Source organism: Pantherophis guttatus, chromosome 5, assembly GCF_059756535.1.
Source record: "Pantherophis guttatus breed Tessera chromosome 5, ASM5975653v1, whole genome shotgun sequence".
Taxonomy (NCBI): domain Eukaryota; kingdom Metazoa; phylum Chordata; class Lepidosauria; order Squamata; family Colubridae; genus Pantherophis; species Pantherophis guttatus.
Genome location: NC_142067.1, coordinates 40119915 through 40137283, shown reverse-complemented (window position 1 = coordinate 40137283; position 17369 = coordinate 40119915). Strand labels below are relative to the sequence as shown.

The window sequence follows — 17369 nt, the reverse complement described above, 5'->3', positions numbered from 1 at the left end:
TGAAAAACTAAGCTTTTTATTGTTTATCTATGCTCATTTTTGTTGTTCCTTAATTTCTAATGGATGCCTATTTTCTGTGTTTTCTTTCAAAATTTTCTGCATAATATTTGAAGCCTATGAATTAGATCCAAAAATTATTTTTAGTATGCTCAAATTTTAAAAGATTTTTAAACTTTTGAATATAAAATTAGCATTAGAAATAGCATTGCATCTATTGAAATACTCATTTAAATCATTTACTGCAGAGGTCTCCAACCCCTGGACCACGGGCCACTACTTGGCCTTAAACTGTTGGAAAACGGGCTGTGGAAGTGGTGGATGGGCAAACCTGCCGCTTGCGCAAATGGAGTTGTGCATGTGTCCGCCATTCATGCGGACCCATCTCCTCTCTCCCCCCCCCCCCAATCAGCAAAACTGGAAAGGTTGGGAAACTCTGATTCATTGTAAATAGCTGCCCATCCAATTTTGATGTATCTCCCAATTAAAATTAAAATAATACAAAAACCATATTAAAACTATTAAAACAAGAAACCTGGTGCCATATTAAGCTTCTGATATGCAGTCACCTTATCTTACCCCAGTGCTTGGGGAACAAGTCAGATCTTCAGTGCTTTATGGAAGACTAGAAAAGTTGAGGCCTGCCAAATTTAAGAGGAGAATGTGCTGCATAGGGCACAAGCTGCCACAAAAAAGACATGCCTCCTAGCTCCCATAAAATGGCAATGTTTACAGGAAAGGACTAGAAATGTGCCTACCCTATCTAACCTAGAGTAGAAAGATACAATAAGTACACTCCAAGATCTTTACTTATTTTACACTTAATGTTTAATCTGATGCTAAGGAGTTCTACTCCCCCTCCCCACCTGAAAAGAAATCTGTTCCAAATGCAAAACACAAGCAGAGGAGAGGAGTTTCACTTACAGTTTTACTTTCACAGCAGCAATTGGGATAGGATAGGGGAGGCTTCTGTAGGGCAAGGCTGAGGGAGAAGGGGAGAGGAGAGGCCAATCATAACTACACATTAATTGTCAAGCTGTGACGATTTATCAAGCTCCATCACATAGTTTCATAGCGAAGCACGGGTATCCAGCTAGTTGGAAAATAAGCATTAAGTATTCCAATTTGTCTATTGTCTGTGAAGTCTATTTTTCCTTTATAGCTTTATGTGTATGTGATATACATACATACATACATACATACATACATACATACATACATAAAATACATTCTGTTTTTCTGCCAATAAGTAATGCATTTAAGTAATTTTAAAGGAAATAATTAAACACATTAAAAATAAATGAATTGCACCTAATTTAGGCAGAATCACAAATGACATACATAAACAAAAGGGGAGGTTTTGTATGATGACATTTTGGAAGTGTGGGATTTTATCCAATTATATCAGGTTGCAATTATATTGTAAACTGAATACTTCTTGTAATGCCTTTAGGCTTTAGTATACCCTCTTGAAGAGACTTTCCCTAGATGCAGGTAGTTTGAATAATTGACAGTGATTCCCACTCTTTTTGGAGAAAGTTTTTGAGAAGGTGGCATAGTTTTATCTTTAAAGGGCTCTTAAGAAATAGATAATTGGATCCTTTTCAGTCAGGATTCAGTCCTAGCCATAGAACAAAGTAGAATTGATCACTGGTAGATTATATATTTTGGAAACCTAGATCTGGGAACTGCATCTTTTCTGGTCCTTCTTGATCTCTAAACCGCATTCGCTGCTAGTCATTGTTTCCTTTTTATTGCATATGAAGATTTTGGATTAAAGCATTACTTTACAGTGAAAATAATTCTGACCAGAAGATTCAAATATCTGATGGCAGGGAAGGATAGGTTGGTACAATAAACCCTTCCATTTGGAATCTCACAATTGAGAAATTTGTCAGATAGAGAAATTCTATATATCCTACATTTTAATATCTACATGAACCTCTTTGGAAAGATCATATAACAGGTTGCGGTGAGGAAGCATCAGTATAGCAGGGATGCCTAATTCTATCTTGCCTCCAAGTGTCTAGAGCTGTGGGCACACCTTAAGGGGATTAAACGCACTGTAATGAAATATTGGGGTTACTACTTGTTCAAAAACATCTAGTTCTTTATCTGTCCCAATTACAGTATAACTTCCTCTGAAATTCCTCCTGATTTATGATTTCTCCTGGCTGGGCAATTGGAAGCCAGAGAATTTTCAGAAGTTGGAAACTGGAGGAATTTCACTTTTGGTGCAAAATGCAGCTGCCTTTACTCCAGTAATAGCTGCTTCATCCATCTTTACAGTGATACTGTATGTATTGCAATAGTTGCTAATAGGTTTCCAGGAATATTTTTTTAAAAATGTTTTGACCCTTACAGCCATTTGGGGCTTGTTTCTGAAATATCTTCAGAACAAACTCCAGGTAAAATCATACCATCTGGTAAATTCATCCACAGTATGAGAAAAGTACCTCTGCACAGCCCTAATAAAATCTACTCAAAAATATAGCTTGCATTATATCTATAAATGTTCTGTTTTTTTTTTATTCTTTTCAGTTTTTAGGCTTCACTAACTTTTATATACTTTTTTGCTTTTGGTATCCACCATCGTCTTATCTCTCCTCATTGTTCTTTGCCCTGAATAAATGTCTTTCATATTTCTGATTTCCTCATCCTTTTAAAAGAACCAATTCTTACATGTATTTTTAAAAATGTATGTCTATTTCAGTTACAGAGCTGTATGCTATAATAATTTAAAATCTTTCTTTTGATATGAGAGACAGAATAGATCTATTTTAATAGCATTTCTGCTACTGCTCACTACCAAAAATGCCATTTTTACCTGGTACAAAAGAAACATTGATGTGTTCAGTAGAAGCCTTTCAGAATAAAGATACAAAGGAATCAAAGTTTGCATCAAGAGAAAGAAACAGAGAAGGATGGTAGGATAATGAGATAATCAAATTCAGAACAGTTCTTCCCATATTTAGAATTTGATATGCCCACGTAAGTTGATGATAACTTTCAGTTTAGTTTTTGGAAACTTGGGATCCCATTTTTTCTATGCATAAAAAGAACTATGCAACTATTATCCAGCAAAATTATAAAAACATGACAGCTGCTATTTCGAATTTTGCTTGAAAACATGTATTTTCTGATAAATACATGGCAGTTTTCTGTGTTTGAAGTTGCATTGATTTCAAAGTCAATGCAGAAAAAAATGTGCGGGAAATTTAGTTGATGCTGTGTGTTCCAGTTCTGAAATGTGCTGCCTTTTTATTGCATGACAGAAATGGAAATTTTGCAAAGGACTGTGCTTTATACAGAAATACTAAACCCTGAAAAAAATTATAAAATAGTATTTCCTTTTTTTTAAAAATGTAATATAGTTCTTAAAGCCAATTAGGCATGTTTCAATAGGGAACAGTAAAAGAAATTAATACTTTATTCAACTATGGTTTCTAACTTTAGAAACTCTTGAAAAAATCCATTAATAAATCTTTGCCGGGTCATTTTTCTATCTCATAATCCACAATTTCTGTATTTTCCAGTGTTTCTATATCAGCTGTAATTTGGTTCATCTCTTTATCCTGCTGGTCTGTAAATTCTTCCACATTATTCTTTCTCATCTTTTGTTTCCTCTCTAGGATCTTCTTCAAGAAATGTATTGGTAGAGGCAGCAATTATTGCTGTCAGTTTCTCTCCCAATTTCTCTCCCAATTCTTGAAATATATGTTAGTCTTTTGTTTTCTTTGTTGTGGTTTTTATTTTTTGTCTTTCATTTAAATATTTTGGCATTTTGTATTTTAACTCTTTTTGAATTAGCTAAGTAATATATGGTGAAAAAAGCCTTTGAAATGTCTCATATGTCATAATTTACCTGTCATTTTGTAAGTTTTACTCTTTCTCTTTCAAATCCAAGATTTTCTTTTTTTTAAAAAAAAGGTTTGTCTCTTTTTCCTGTCTGGAACTCAGTCCCCTATAATATTGTTTCTATAGATTTTCAGATTTCTTCATTTCTTAGTACTCAAATTCAGGGTGGATTTGATTTAAATCGAGTTGATTTAAATCACAATTTAAATCATGATTTAAATCACTAGTAAAAAGGCTTGATTTAAATCAACTCGATTTAAATCATAATTTTTAAAGAGCAACTGTCATCTCTGCTACTCCTTTGACCCACTGTTGACTCACCGATAGTCCCAGTGTTGCAGAATATACAGCCTCATGCTACATAACTAAGCTCCATTTCATGCTGAATAAACTAAATTATTTATGTATCTTAAATAGAAAACTATTTTATGATAAATTTTTACCCCAAAAGTTTTTTATTAAAATAAATTCGATAAAAATAAAAAAATCCAATTTAAATAAAAAAAATCTGATTTTTTTTAAAAAAATCATTGATTTTTATCCACCCTGCTCAAATTTCAACTAGTTACCTCTTTTATGATAGATTAAACAATTTATGTTCCCACAAATGTTCTGTTCTGTTCCTATTCTATTCTATTCTATTCTATTCTCAATAAGCCTTCACCCCACCTGATGACAACAATCAATCATATAAGACATTTGATGGGCTCCATCCCACCCTACAGTCCCCAGGCTCATTGGCAAAACCAGGTCTTCAGGACCTTACAATAAAATACAAATCAATATTATTTCCACAGAGATGGTGTTCCACAGGGAGGGAGCTACCATGGCTAAGGCCCTTCTTGGTCCCACTAGAGGAACCTTTTTAGAAGAGGGGACCTGTAGCACTCTCTGCTTCCCCACTCTAATGGGTCGAGTAGATGTGACTAGGAAAAGACAATCCTTCAGATATCCTAGTACCAAGCCATATAAAGCTTTAAAGGTGAAAATCAGCACCTTGAATAGGATCCGGGAGCAAATCAGCAGTCAATGCAGTTCCCACAAGAGAGACAACCTGCACATGTAGACCTGCACAAAACCATGCAGGCCACCGCATTTTGAACCAATTGAATCTTCCATATACTTTTCAAGGGCAGCCCTATGTAGAGAGAATTGCAATAGTGAAGATGGGAGGTGACAAGGATGTGAGTGACTATGAGCAGTGATTGTTGGTAGAGGATGAGGGCTAGACTTCTCACTTCGGATCAACACTGACTGAGAATGACCATAAAGGAAGGAAATGATCAGAACAACCCAATCCTAACCCCCAAAGCAACGCCAGAAAGATACTATGGTTAATTGCATCAAAGGCTGCTAAGAGATCAAGTACAATGAAGATTAAAGTACTACTGCATCCTGCTCTCGCTAGAGATTAGCAAAAAGCACAATCAATGTTACCATCCAATGTCCAGGCCTGAACCCTGACTGGAAAGAAATCCATTTTATCCAGGAATCTCTGGAATTGCCACACAGCCATTTTCTCAACAAGCTCCTTGATGGAGACGGCAGTTTAGAAACATGAAACACAAACAAACAAACCTTCCCCAGAAAAGAAAGATTGGAGACAGGACGAAAATTATCCAATACGGTTGAATCTCATGATGACTTCTTAAGAAAAGGGCAACCACCTTAAATGCTGGGGCATCACCCCTCCCATAGGGAACCATTAATCATCAGTTTCCAGGATACTTTCACAAGCTAGCAGGAGAATGGATTTAAAACACAAATAGTTGCACACATACTCCCTAGGTCAATTTCCTCAGTAGCAACAGGGTCAAACTGTTCCCAGATAACTGGGCAAGAAGCTACCCCAGGTATCTCCACCAGATCAGCAACCATGCTAGCACCTAAATGGGGACGAATTTGAGCAATTTTGTCTTTCAGAAAATCAGATTCCTCAACACGATCTTTCATGTAGACTTCTGTATCTCCTTCCCCAGGAGGAGATTAAAGAGGGTTGCTGGCCGATTATCTGCAGATGCAATTAGTGTGGAAAAGTACATATACTTCGCTGCCCAAATCACCATGAGGTAGGCATTAATAGCAGCTCTTACCTGTGTTTCATTGAATTCATTCCTTGTCTTCAACCATCTGCACTCTAGATGTATCTTCTTCTGTTTTCATTAATAATTTAATTTTAAAATTCAAAAACCTTAGCAAAAGTTATTTTAAAAATCTTAGCAAAAATTCCAGTATTCCAATTTTTTTCTTGTCCCTTAATTCATTTAAAATTTTCTTGAATTAAATTCTTATTTAACTTTTTGGCTTTTATTTTATATTTTTTCTCTAAATTTCTTTTTCTTCTATTTAGAGATGAACTTTTCTTCACCAGGTAGTTTTTCAAACATTACTTAGATGACTACTTTTAACTTGGAAATAATTGTAAATCCAAAAGTATTTAGAAAGTGAGATTGACGAAGTAAGGTCATCTCAGCTAATCCAGAGATATTTTTCCTGTCTGTCTGTCTGTCTATCTCTCTATCGATATCTTTAAGAACCTCCCTCATGGAGTCTTAGCTTGCCATTGCCCTACCTGAAAGTCCTGCACAGTTGTTGTTTTTTGTAAGGCTTGCATTTGGTATCTCTTAATATTTGCAACTTCTAAAATATATTTTCATATTTTGTCTATATTTTTATTTGGTTTGAGGGATCATAATCTACATTGCCTGGTAATGGATTGTTTGTGTCAGATTGATTGCATATCACAAGCATTGATTTATGCATTCACAAAAGCATGCTGGATTTGATCACAAGGGTTTTAAACTGAACCCTGTAAAGGTTGGAGGGGAAATCTAGAATTAAAAATTTAAGGATTTATGCATTAACAAAAGTAAATTGAGAGACAAATTGAGAGGGCCTCTTCAACTTTATAGCTTTATTTTGGATACATGAGACTAGACGTAGTAAATGGCTATGTCAGAACCATGCAGATAAAGAGTCTTTCATTTAGCATTTTCTAGGCTCAGTGGAAACGTTTTCACTACAATATTTAAGTCTGTACCCAATTGTCTTTAAGTATTGCCAACATCTTGCAACTACCAGTAAGCTGCTCATAATCAGATAGGTCTGAAGTATTAAAAGAAAGCAAATATAATTTAAAAGATCTACTTAAATTCTTAGGAAATGGCTTTTAAATTTTCAATACTGTATAGTAGATGAGTATAACTTATTAAAAATGAGCAAAAACATTAGAATCATTTTGTGATTTGATGTTACAGAAATGTGTTGCATTAAATATCCATAACTATATAGAAAGTAAATTTAACTGAGAATATTGTCAAGAGTATCTGGATTAAAATAAATGGAGGACAAATAAGAGCAATACCATATGTCAATACCATAACTAAGCCATCCAACTAAGATGATATGAATAATAGTTTTCAGAAGCAAATTGCTAGTATTTTAAAGAAGCATATAGTAAAGGTGGGTGGGTGGGAGCTATCATTAATCCAACTATTTGGAGAAAGTTACCAACATGATCTTTCCAGAACTTCCTCATTTCTTTGGAATATGGCTTATACTTTCAGATACAAGCACAAAGGGGTCCGCTATTCTAATTAAACCTAATGAATAGGGATGATGTAGATTTAAGTAATGGGGGGGATACTCTTGTGCTGTTGGAAATCGTATAGGGAGATTAAAACTGACTGTAGTCAATTACATACTTTAAGGAACATTTTTAATTAATTTGCAGCAATTATAAGTAAAGTTAGACAACTTGTAACACATTGGGTCATTGTTCCAGAGATATTTCCTTATCTAAACAGAAAGACTAAGAAGAGAAAAGCGGTGGAAGCAGCTTCCAACCTCTTGCTGGTTTGAACGGTTGGACCTATCTACTGAGAGAGTTAGATAGGAATAGCTGACCGAAGGAATAGGTGGTTTATCTGGACAGCTGGTTTATCTGGCCTCTGGAAGGCTAAGACAGGTCTACACAACAGCAATCATGTGACCACAAATTTGCCAAATTTCAATCCCATCCAGATTTTGGACACTTTCTGTAAATTACCATATTTGAAGTACGTTGGTTCAAACATTGTTGCCCTAGGATGCACTCTTTCTGCCAGTTAAAGATTACACAAGAATTCTAGCAGTATATAGATTTTATGACAAAAGATATTAACACAAAAAGGAAGCTTAAGAAGGATAGAAGTTCTTATAAAAGAAGACACTTAAAAGTAAAAACAATGGAACAGAGGAAGTCCCTATGGATGCATTAAAAGTTAGTAAAAATCAAGGAAGAATATATGTAAGTTATCCAGATAAAGTATCTGGAAAGCTTTATTCAAGTTACATTAACAAAGATTATTTAAATACAACAAAAAATATTTATTCAGACACATTCAAATATGGCAAAAGGTTAACAGCTAACCAACTAACCCAAAATAAACCCAATAAGTCAACTCCTGTTTTTGCTTAGTCTTCTCTGAGAAGAGGATGCTTTCCCTCAAGACGGTTGTGATCAGCTGGTTGAAAAAAAATATTTTACTACCAAGTTTGATGGAAGCAGGGGAAATATATTATTGACCATGCAAAACATCCACTTCTCTGAGTTCAAATAAATTACATCTTAAGGTTTTAAGAAATGCATTGTAGATTTGCAAAGCCTCTGGCCATTATCTTGGAAAACTGCTGGAGAATGGGTGAAGTACCAGAGGATTACTGAGGGCTGGACATGCAATCATACAATATCTACAGTGGGGCAAAAATGTATTTAGTCAGCCACCAATTGTGCAAGTTCTCCCACTTAAAAAGATGAGAGAGGCCTGTAATTGACATCATAGGTAGACCTCAACTATGAGAGACAAAATGAGAAAACAAATCCAGACAATCACATTGTCTGATTTGGAAAGAATTTATTTGCAAATTATGGTGGAAAATAAGTATTTGGTCAATATCAAAAGTTTATCTCAATACTTTGTTATATATCCTTTGTTGGCAATGACAGAGGTCAAACGTTTTCTGTAAGTCTTCACAAGGTTGGCACACACTGTTGCTGGTATGTTGGCCCATTCCTCCATGCAGATCTCCTCTAGAGCAGTGATGTTTTGGGGCTGTCGCTGGGCAACATGGACTTTCAACTCCCTCCAAAGGTTTTCTATGGGGTTGAGATCTGGAGACTGGCTAGGCCACTCCAGGACCTTGAAATGCTTCTTACGAAGCCACTCCTTTGTTGCCCGGGCGGTGTGTTTGGGATCATTGTCATGCTGAAAGACCCAGCCACGTTTCATCTTCAATGCCCTTGCTGATGGAAGGAGGTTTGCACTCAAAATCTCATGATACATGGCCCCATTCATTCTTTCCTGTACACAGATCAGTCGTCCTGGTCCCTTTGCAGAGAAACAGCCCCAAAGCATGATGTTGCCACCCCCAAGCTTCACAGTAGGTATGGTGTTCTTTGGATGCAACTCAGCATTCTCTCTCCTCCAAACACGACGAGTTGTGTTTCTACCAAACAGTTCTACTTTGGTTTCATCTGACCATATGACATTCTCCCAATCCTCTTCTGGATCATCCAAATGCTCTTTAGCAAACTTCAGACGGGCCCGGACATGTACTGGCTTAAGCAGCGGAACATGTCTGGCACTGCAGGATCTGAGTCCCTGGCGGCGTAGTGTGTTAATGATGGTAGCCTTTGTTACGTTGGTCCCAGCTCTCTGCAGGTCATTCACTAGGTCCCCCCGTGTGGTTCTGGGATTTTTGCTCACCGTTCTTGTGATCATTTTGACCCCACGGGATGAGATCTTGCGTGGAGCCCCAGATCAAGGGAGATTATCAATGGTCTTGTATGTCTTCAATTTTCTAATTATTGCTCCCACAGTTGATTTCTTCACACCAAACTGCTTGCCTATTGCAGATTCAGTCTTCCCAGCCTGGTGCAGGTCTACAATTTTGTTTCTGGTGTCCTTCGATAGCTCTTTGGTCTTCACCATAGTGGAGTTTGGAGTGTGACTATTTGAGGTTGTGGACAGGTGTCTTTTATACTATAACAAGTTCAAACAGGTGCCATTAATACAGGTAATGAGTGGAGGACAGAGGAGCCTCTTAAAGAAGAAGTTACAGGTCTGTGAGAGCCAGAAATCTTGTTTGTTTGTAGGTGACCAAATACTTATTTTCCACCATAATTTGCAAATAAATTCTTTGCAAATCAGACAATGTGATTGTCTGGATTTGTTTTCTCATTTTGTCTCATAGTTGAGGTCTACCTATGATGTCAATTACAGGCCTCTCTCATCTTTTTAAGTGGAAGAACTTGCACAATTGGTGGCTGACTAAATACTTTTTTGCTCCACTGTATTTATTGGAAAAATATTTGATAAAGCTTTAGCATCCAAGCAATCTCTTAATATCAAAGACCAGTCCATTATCTTGGGTGTAACGGGATCATACTCCACACAGATAACGGGGCAAAACAGGACCCCAGTCATTTCCATAAGATCAGCATAGTTGAAGTCTAACTCCAAGCAGATCAAAGCATTTTATCCATTAGATGCTTGGCATAATATTCATAGTGACTGTATAAGGGATACTCCAGTCCTTCCGGGAGCGACAATGAACTATGCACCAGAGTTTTAAGAACCCCATTTGGTTTATTAGGTGCCTGGAATGGATCAAATGAATAGGTCCGTCCTCCTTGTAGCAGGGATTGGGACATCCAGAAAAAACTCCCAAGGTTAATAGACCTCTCTGCAACGAAGGACAGTAACAGCATCCTGAACTCCAGATTATGTGCTGCTGCCTTGAGATAAAAATCAGATGTAATATAACCTCACTATGCATTAGATGATCAATAATCTAGGTCAGGGTCATGTTGATCATGAATTTCTGAGCTGATTCCAGCTCTGGGCCAGGCAAAGACAGATTGAAGTCCCCTAATACCATAATCCAGAGAACTCAATCGCAATTTGGCTACAAAATCAAGCAGCAGGCAGGTGAGAATACAAGCAGCAGGCCTATCTGATTCCCACAGCCCAACCTCACAAACATGGCTTCACATCTGCTTATCTGTAAAGCAGCACATCCTGGAAACTACCAGAGCTCATGGACTACTGTCCACACCATCACCTCTGCTCTGGTTTCTACAAACACATCACCAAGAGGTCTTGGTCATACATTCCAGATTGGCTGTCTCATCCATGATTACATAAAGAGGCTTTATTACAGACCCACCTGGCTTCATTCAAAGGTACTGAAACTCTAATTAGGCCTTAAGGGTGTGGAATGTGGCATCAATACTAAACCCAGAGGCTGCCATACTAAGAATGGCATTCCCTGTCCCTTTTATCTCTTACTGTAATGGAATGTATGAATGGCCTGAGGGGAGGGACGAGGGGAAATAAACCTGTCTAGGATTAAACAATCAGACAGAATCCCCTAGTGGATTAATGGTCAGAGGAAGAAATTTAGGACTTGTCCTAATTGTTCGGGCAGTTAAAAGTAGTGGGCAGGAAATTTGTACCTTCAGACTTGCAAGTTTATGTTAATTTAACCTTACAATAAAGTAGAATTAGTTCATTTAGACATGTTTCCTGTCTGAGCTATCTGGGAGGATTGACACCTGCCACAGCTTCCCTTGGCATCACCATCATGATATCTCTGCTTGCTCTTTTTACAGAATTTATCACTTCCAGGTCTCACCTTCTCCTCCCCCAATTTTAAGGTCCCATGTCTAGCCCAAGGACTTGAGTGCTTCTGACCAACACTGGCCAGTCTTCATTACTTATTCTTCAACCATATGCTCTCCCCCCCCTCCCCTTTTTCCTCCAATCCCTTCTACTCTCATCTGGCAGGTCAGAGGAAAACACTGCCCTGCAAATCAGTCAAGCATCCCATCTCCCACCCCAAAAGTGGAGGAATAACTGGTTTTTTTCTAACAATTTCTTTAAAAAAAAACAAAACCCACCAGCATCAAGCTCTGCAGATCAATCAGTCCAGTCTTAGTTTTCCACCAAATCTTCAGAAACACAGATGAGATAAAATCAAGGCTGCTGTCAACTAGTGATATAATACCTAGCAAGACATCCATGATAGAATGTGAGAAACATGTCAAAAAAGAAACCAAAATGTCTACTGCCATTTGTCCTTTGATACATAGTAGCCACAGGATGCAGGTTTGTTCTCTTACAAGGCCATTGGCTTACTTCGGCTCCTGCTGCTACTTGAAGTCTGGAAACTCCAAAACTTTGCCACACTAAGGGTAGCGTCATTTGAGTTTGCTGAAAACTAGCTGGTTTTAACGTTTAAAGTTTTAATGTTTAAAATTAAAAGCATATAATTCTATCTACAGATGAACAAATAATATTGAATTTGCTAATTAAATATTTCCAGATAGTCTTGGAAAATCATTCCCATTTGATAACTTGGTTAATATTTATGTTGTATTTTGGAGCTGGCACATAGATATTACATGTTTTGCACTATTCATTTGCAGCAAAAGAAATGGAGAGAGCAGTAAAAGCCATTCATCATGGTGAAGAAATAAGTAGCAACTAGTGCAAATGTTTTAGAATGAAAAAGTGAGAAAGTGAATTATGTGGCTTTGTACAGAAAGCAAGCATTGGTGGACATGCAGGTATGATATGAAAGTTTGAATGGAGATATATTCTCCCTAAAGATGGCTTGTGATATAATAACATAATTACAGTAAATTTTACTGCAAAAATTACAATAAAATTGTATTATACATATTTTATAAAATTAAAATGTAGTTTACATGAATAAATTTGAAAACATTTGTACAAGTTATATATTAAATTGCAGGAAATATAATGATGGGACCACATTTTTGAACTTTAAACTATCTGAAACCTATGGTATAGTGAATTATAGTGATCTGAGCTTCATTTAAGCCCTGTTAAAATTAAATAAAGGTATACTGTATTATTTCTTTATTAAACATACCGAGCCAATTTTTGTTTGGTTTGTGGGAAAAAGTATAAGGCAATAAAAAATGTGTTGCAGATTCTTACCCATTGCTCTGGACTTCTTTGCACCCTATAGTGCTCTGTGAATTCTACTGGAGCTATTTTTGTTGGGATCAGTCCTGGGAGGAATAACAAACTTATTACACCAACTACTTGACAGTGAATTAACAGAAGGCAAGCCTTGGCAATGGGTTTATTGCTCATTCTAGCTACTTGAGGTTCAATAACTTTTTTTCTCAAAGAACTGCAAATTATTTATTTAGCATATGGTGATGGTACAATTAGCCAGGAGACTACAATGTTAGTTCATAGTAGTTATTTGGCTGTTGAACAGTGCTAGTCCATTTAGTTCACATTCACATGCTTATCCAGGATGTACCATATGGGTTGAATTAGCTCCGCACCAGAAAGACAAGTGGTGTCCTGCGGCATCACCCAAGGCCTTGTCTCACCATCAGTGTCACCTTGTACTTGGGCATTGCATCGGGGCAGGTCAAGCACAAAACGCTGTTTCCCACCACAGTGGTACCTATCTTATCTACTTACATGTTGCATGCTTTCAAACTGCTAGGGTGGGCAGAACCTGAAGCAAATGATGGGAGTTCACTCCGGCATGCCGTGCTAGTACTTGAATTGCCAGAGCAGAAATCGTTTCTAGCATCTTTTAAGCCACTGAGCCACCACACCTCTAGGACTGCAGAAATCTCATTGATCAGAATATGATTCATTACCCAGACCTGGGTTGTAAAAATAGTTCCAATATGGGTAACCAATATGTATAGCTTTTTAAAAAATAGAAGAGTGCCTATAAATGGGCTTCTAAAAATCTGGAAAAAATAATTAAAGTTTGCAAAGTTTTACAAGGTCATGTGCCTTTTAACCTTTCAGTGAATAGTTAATAAAGCCCTCTTATAATCTAACCTTGTTGGTGACTTTGCAGGGACTTTCAAACCAACACCTGATTGTCATCTTATGACAACATTATTCTAAGGCTTCAGATGCCTTTCTCAACAACAGTAGTGAATGTGGGCTCAGTGAATTATAAGTCATGCCAGCTGTTTTTCAGTGCTGTTTGTTTACCTGAAATGTCTTTTTCTATTAATAGTATTTACATGGACCTGGAACCAAATTATAGATTATAGTCCTATACAATTTGCAGCTATTTCAAATGTTTTCACAGACTTTTTCGTATTTCTATAAGCTTTCAAGTTCCACATGAGTTGTACAGAGTTTAATACAAGCAAGAAATCAAGAAAAATGTAGTTCTGATTCTGAAAGCTTCAGTTTCTCAAGCAATAGTATTCTGAGGGAAACAATTTGATATGCTGAATAGTTTGGATTTTTGATAGCCCCAGCCATGATGGAGAATGGGAAAGGAATTGTGCAAATTATCTGTAAATTAACAGGCTGTTTTATGCTGTATACCAAGAGTTTTCAAATTCTTTCAGGCAGCAAAACCAGTTTGAAAAGAAAAAAAAAAAAAGCCCAGGAACCCATGATCAAAATTCTAGTGATGTAAGACTTGATGCCTTTAAATGAATAGTCTTTTTTTGCTTTTAGTCTTCACAGTGTCCCATTAAGTTGTTACAGAATACTAGAACTGTTTGAAAAACTTGCAGCATACCAATATAAAATACTTATGAAATTAAGAGCATTTTTAAATTTAAGTAGATAGTGTTGATGAAAGCCTGATGTATCTGATAATAATAATAAAAAACATTCATCAAGGATGATCAACTCCTCAATTATTGGATGTCAGTAATTAGTAATTTAGTATTCCAGTATCTTCTCATCCCATCCCATCATTAATGTAGAGCAGTGGTTCTCAACCTGTGGGTCGGGACCCCTTTGGGGGTCGAGCAACCCTTTCACAGGGGTCGCCTAAAACCATAGGAAAACACAAATTTTCAATGGTTTTAGGAATAATTTTATGGTTGGGGGTCACCACAACATGAGGAACTGTATTAAAGGGTCGTGGCATTAGGAAGGTTGAGACCCACTGATGTAGAGGGATATTCAAATGCTTAATGGATTTCCACCTATAAATCTACATACTGTGCTCAAATAGTAAATGTACATAGGTTGCTGGTCATATATGTAAGTTCTGTATTGGCAATGTATGATCATTCATTTGTGCTGAGCTACTTTTTCCAGTGAGCAATAGCAATAGCACTTAGACTTAGATACCGCTTTACGATGCTTTACAGCCCTCTCTAAGCAGTTTACAGAGTCAGGATATTGCTCCTAACAATTTGGGTCCTCATTTTACCCACCTCGGAAGAATGGAAGGCTGAGTCAATCTTGAGCCTGGTGAGCTTTGAACTGCCAAATGGCTGGCAGGCAGGCAGGCAGGCAGGCAGGCAGGCAGGCAGCAGAAGTAGCTTGCAGTACTGCACTCTAACCACTACATCACCTCGGCTCTTGATGAAGGATGGTGAGTTCTGGTTCAGCAATTTCTGGTATGTTGCAGGTTGCTTACTCCAATTTTAAAACCTAAGTAGGCAATAGATGAACTGCATATGGCCTCAGTTTCAAAAGGGCAGTCACCTGAATCATTTTCACTTTTGCTATCAACTGAATAATCAAGATGAAGGTTTTACTGGTGATGGGAAACATATTGTTGATTTCCACAGTTATTGACAGTTGGAAACTAATACTCTGGTCTGTGCCACCCAGTGGATCAACTATATGGAGATGGAAGAGAAGGGACCAGATTTATATCTTCTTACTGTTACTACTAATGGATAGGGTGGAAGAAGAAATGTGCTAAATGAAATAAGCCTCAAGACTTCAGTTGTACTGGCACACTTTCAAATGCTTTAACATTTATTATTTATAACAGCTAAATACTAAATTTTATTTTATCTTTTAACAATCCCTGAACAGGATTATGTCAGCTTTGTTGAGGTAGTCTGAACAGAAAGTATGCCCAGATGAACTAATTGTACTTTATTTAAAGTTATATTAAAATCTTGCAAGTTTGAAATTTTGTTTCTCCCCTGTTGCCTTTACATCCCAATAAACTAGGAATGGTTCCTTCTGAGACGTATGCCATATCCACATTCTTTTTGCAGGCTAAGCTAACTCTTATCCAACAATTCCCCTGGCTGTGGCCCTCCCACTGCCTCCCAAGGTCATTCCCACCTGCCATTACAGATCATTATTTTGAATGCTACTGTTTCTGTAGTGAACATACATTTCATAATAAATGCAGGTTTAAAATAGTGCAGTAAATATGACGAGTGATCTGAAAATATTTTAAATATACTCTGCATTGCATTTAGAAAGTATGTTTGTCTTTGGGAACAAGAGTTGAATTAAAGGGACAAATAGGAAGGAGAAAACCAGTGCCTTCATGTAGAGAAAATAAACCAGTTATTTCAGGGAGATAGGAGAATTGGGCTATTTTGACTTTTATTGAGCTTCATAGGCCAGTGTTACTTCACATTTTAAACAAGAGCACATATCTATCTATGGTGGGAAATACTTGTTAAATAATACATTTGCAAAATATATTCTGTCCCAGGAAACCTAATTTTGGAGCACTCTGACAGATATGTGATGCATTGAGGATGAAACATCTTGCCTTTATGCATTATTTGCTCTAACTATGTGTGAGGCTGCTTTTGATTTGATTGAAACCTGAGAATGTGGATAAAAGCCAACTTCTGTACTGTATGCTCACTCATTCTCCTGCCCTTTTGATCCACATTAGCAACAAGTGGTTGGTTGAACGGATCCAAAAAGTGTGAATACAGTCTTATGTGATATAGAGTAGTACCACCAAATGTCAAAGAGTCTGCTTACTCCTGGAAAAGCCCTCTTGAAATCCAGAGGTTTTTCTCGATTATTGATGTACTACAAGCACCCCCTTCATAGGCAAAATGGTTTAGAGGTTAGTATCTTCATTGTAGATATTATTGGAGAATCAGTTATTTCAGTATGGGTTCTGACCTAGTTTGTGAGCAGAACTAGCCATGGTCCCAAAAAGATAATTTTCTGCAGGAAAAAAGAAGAGTGTGCATGTGTTGTTCCTACATGATTTCTTGCTAATTTTTTCCTTTATAATAAAATAGAATTTGATAGCTGTGTTTCTGACTTGGCAGTTGTACAAGGTAGTGACATAAGGCACTATTTTGTCCCTAATTCTACTTTATATTTTTATGAAATTCATGAGGGCAGTCTTCATAATTTCTGGGGTGGAGAGGCTCACTACTACAATGATGATACTCAACTACAGGTAGTCCTCAACTTACAACAGTTCATTTAGTGTTTGTTCAAAGTTACATCACTGAAAAAAAGTGACTTATGACAATTTTTCACATTTACAACTGTTGCAGCATTCCCATGGTCACATAATCAAAATTTGAAATTTGAATTCAATTGTGGTCGTAAGTTGAGGACTACTTGTATGTTTTTCCACAGTACTTGAATCAGGGATAGTATGCATGTTCTGGACTAATGGTCCAGATGCAGTGATTAGGTGGTCATAGTCCACTTAATCGAGTCAGAAATCTAAAGATGGAAACTTTGTGGGTAGTGAAGTTCTGA

At 37.0% G+C, this 17369-nt stretch overlaps 1 protein-coding gene across 13 annotated transcripts in view; it reads left to right on the top strand.

The window, feature by feature from the left end:
• Positions 1–17369, top strand: part of POU2F1 (POU class 2 homeobox 1) — a 121774-nt gene that overhangs the window by 12044 nt on the left and 92361 nt on the right. For 3 of the 13 annotated variants that reach the window (XM_087894974.1, XM_087894981.1, XM_087894976.1), the window contains exon 2: positions 5835–5924. The exons of 8 other annotated variants lie outside the window; for them this stretch is intronic. The gene's annotated coding sequence lies outside the window, so the exon portion shown is untranslated. Of the gene's footprint in view, positions 1–5834; positions 5925–12240; positions 12467–17369 lie in introns of those variants that run through there. 2 more of the 13 variants (XM_087894975.1, XM_087894973.1) reach the window with 2 other exon arrangements.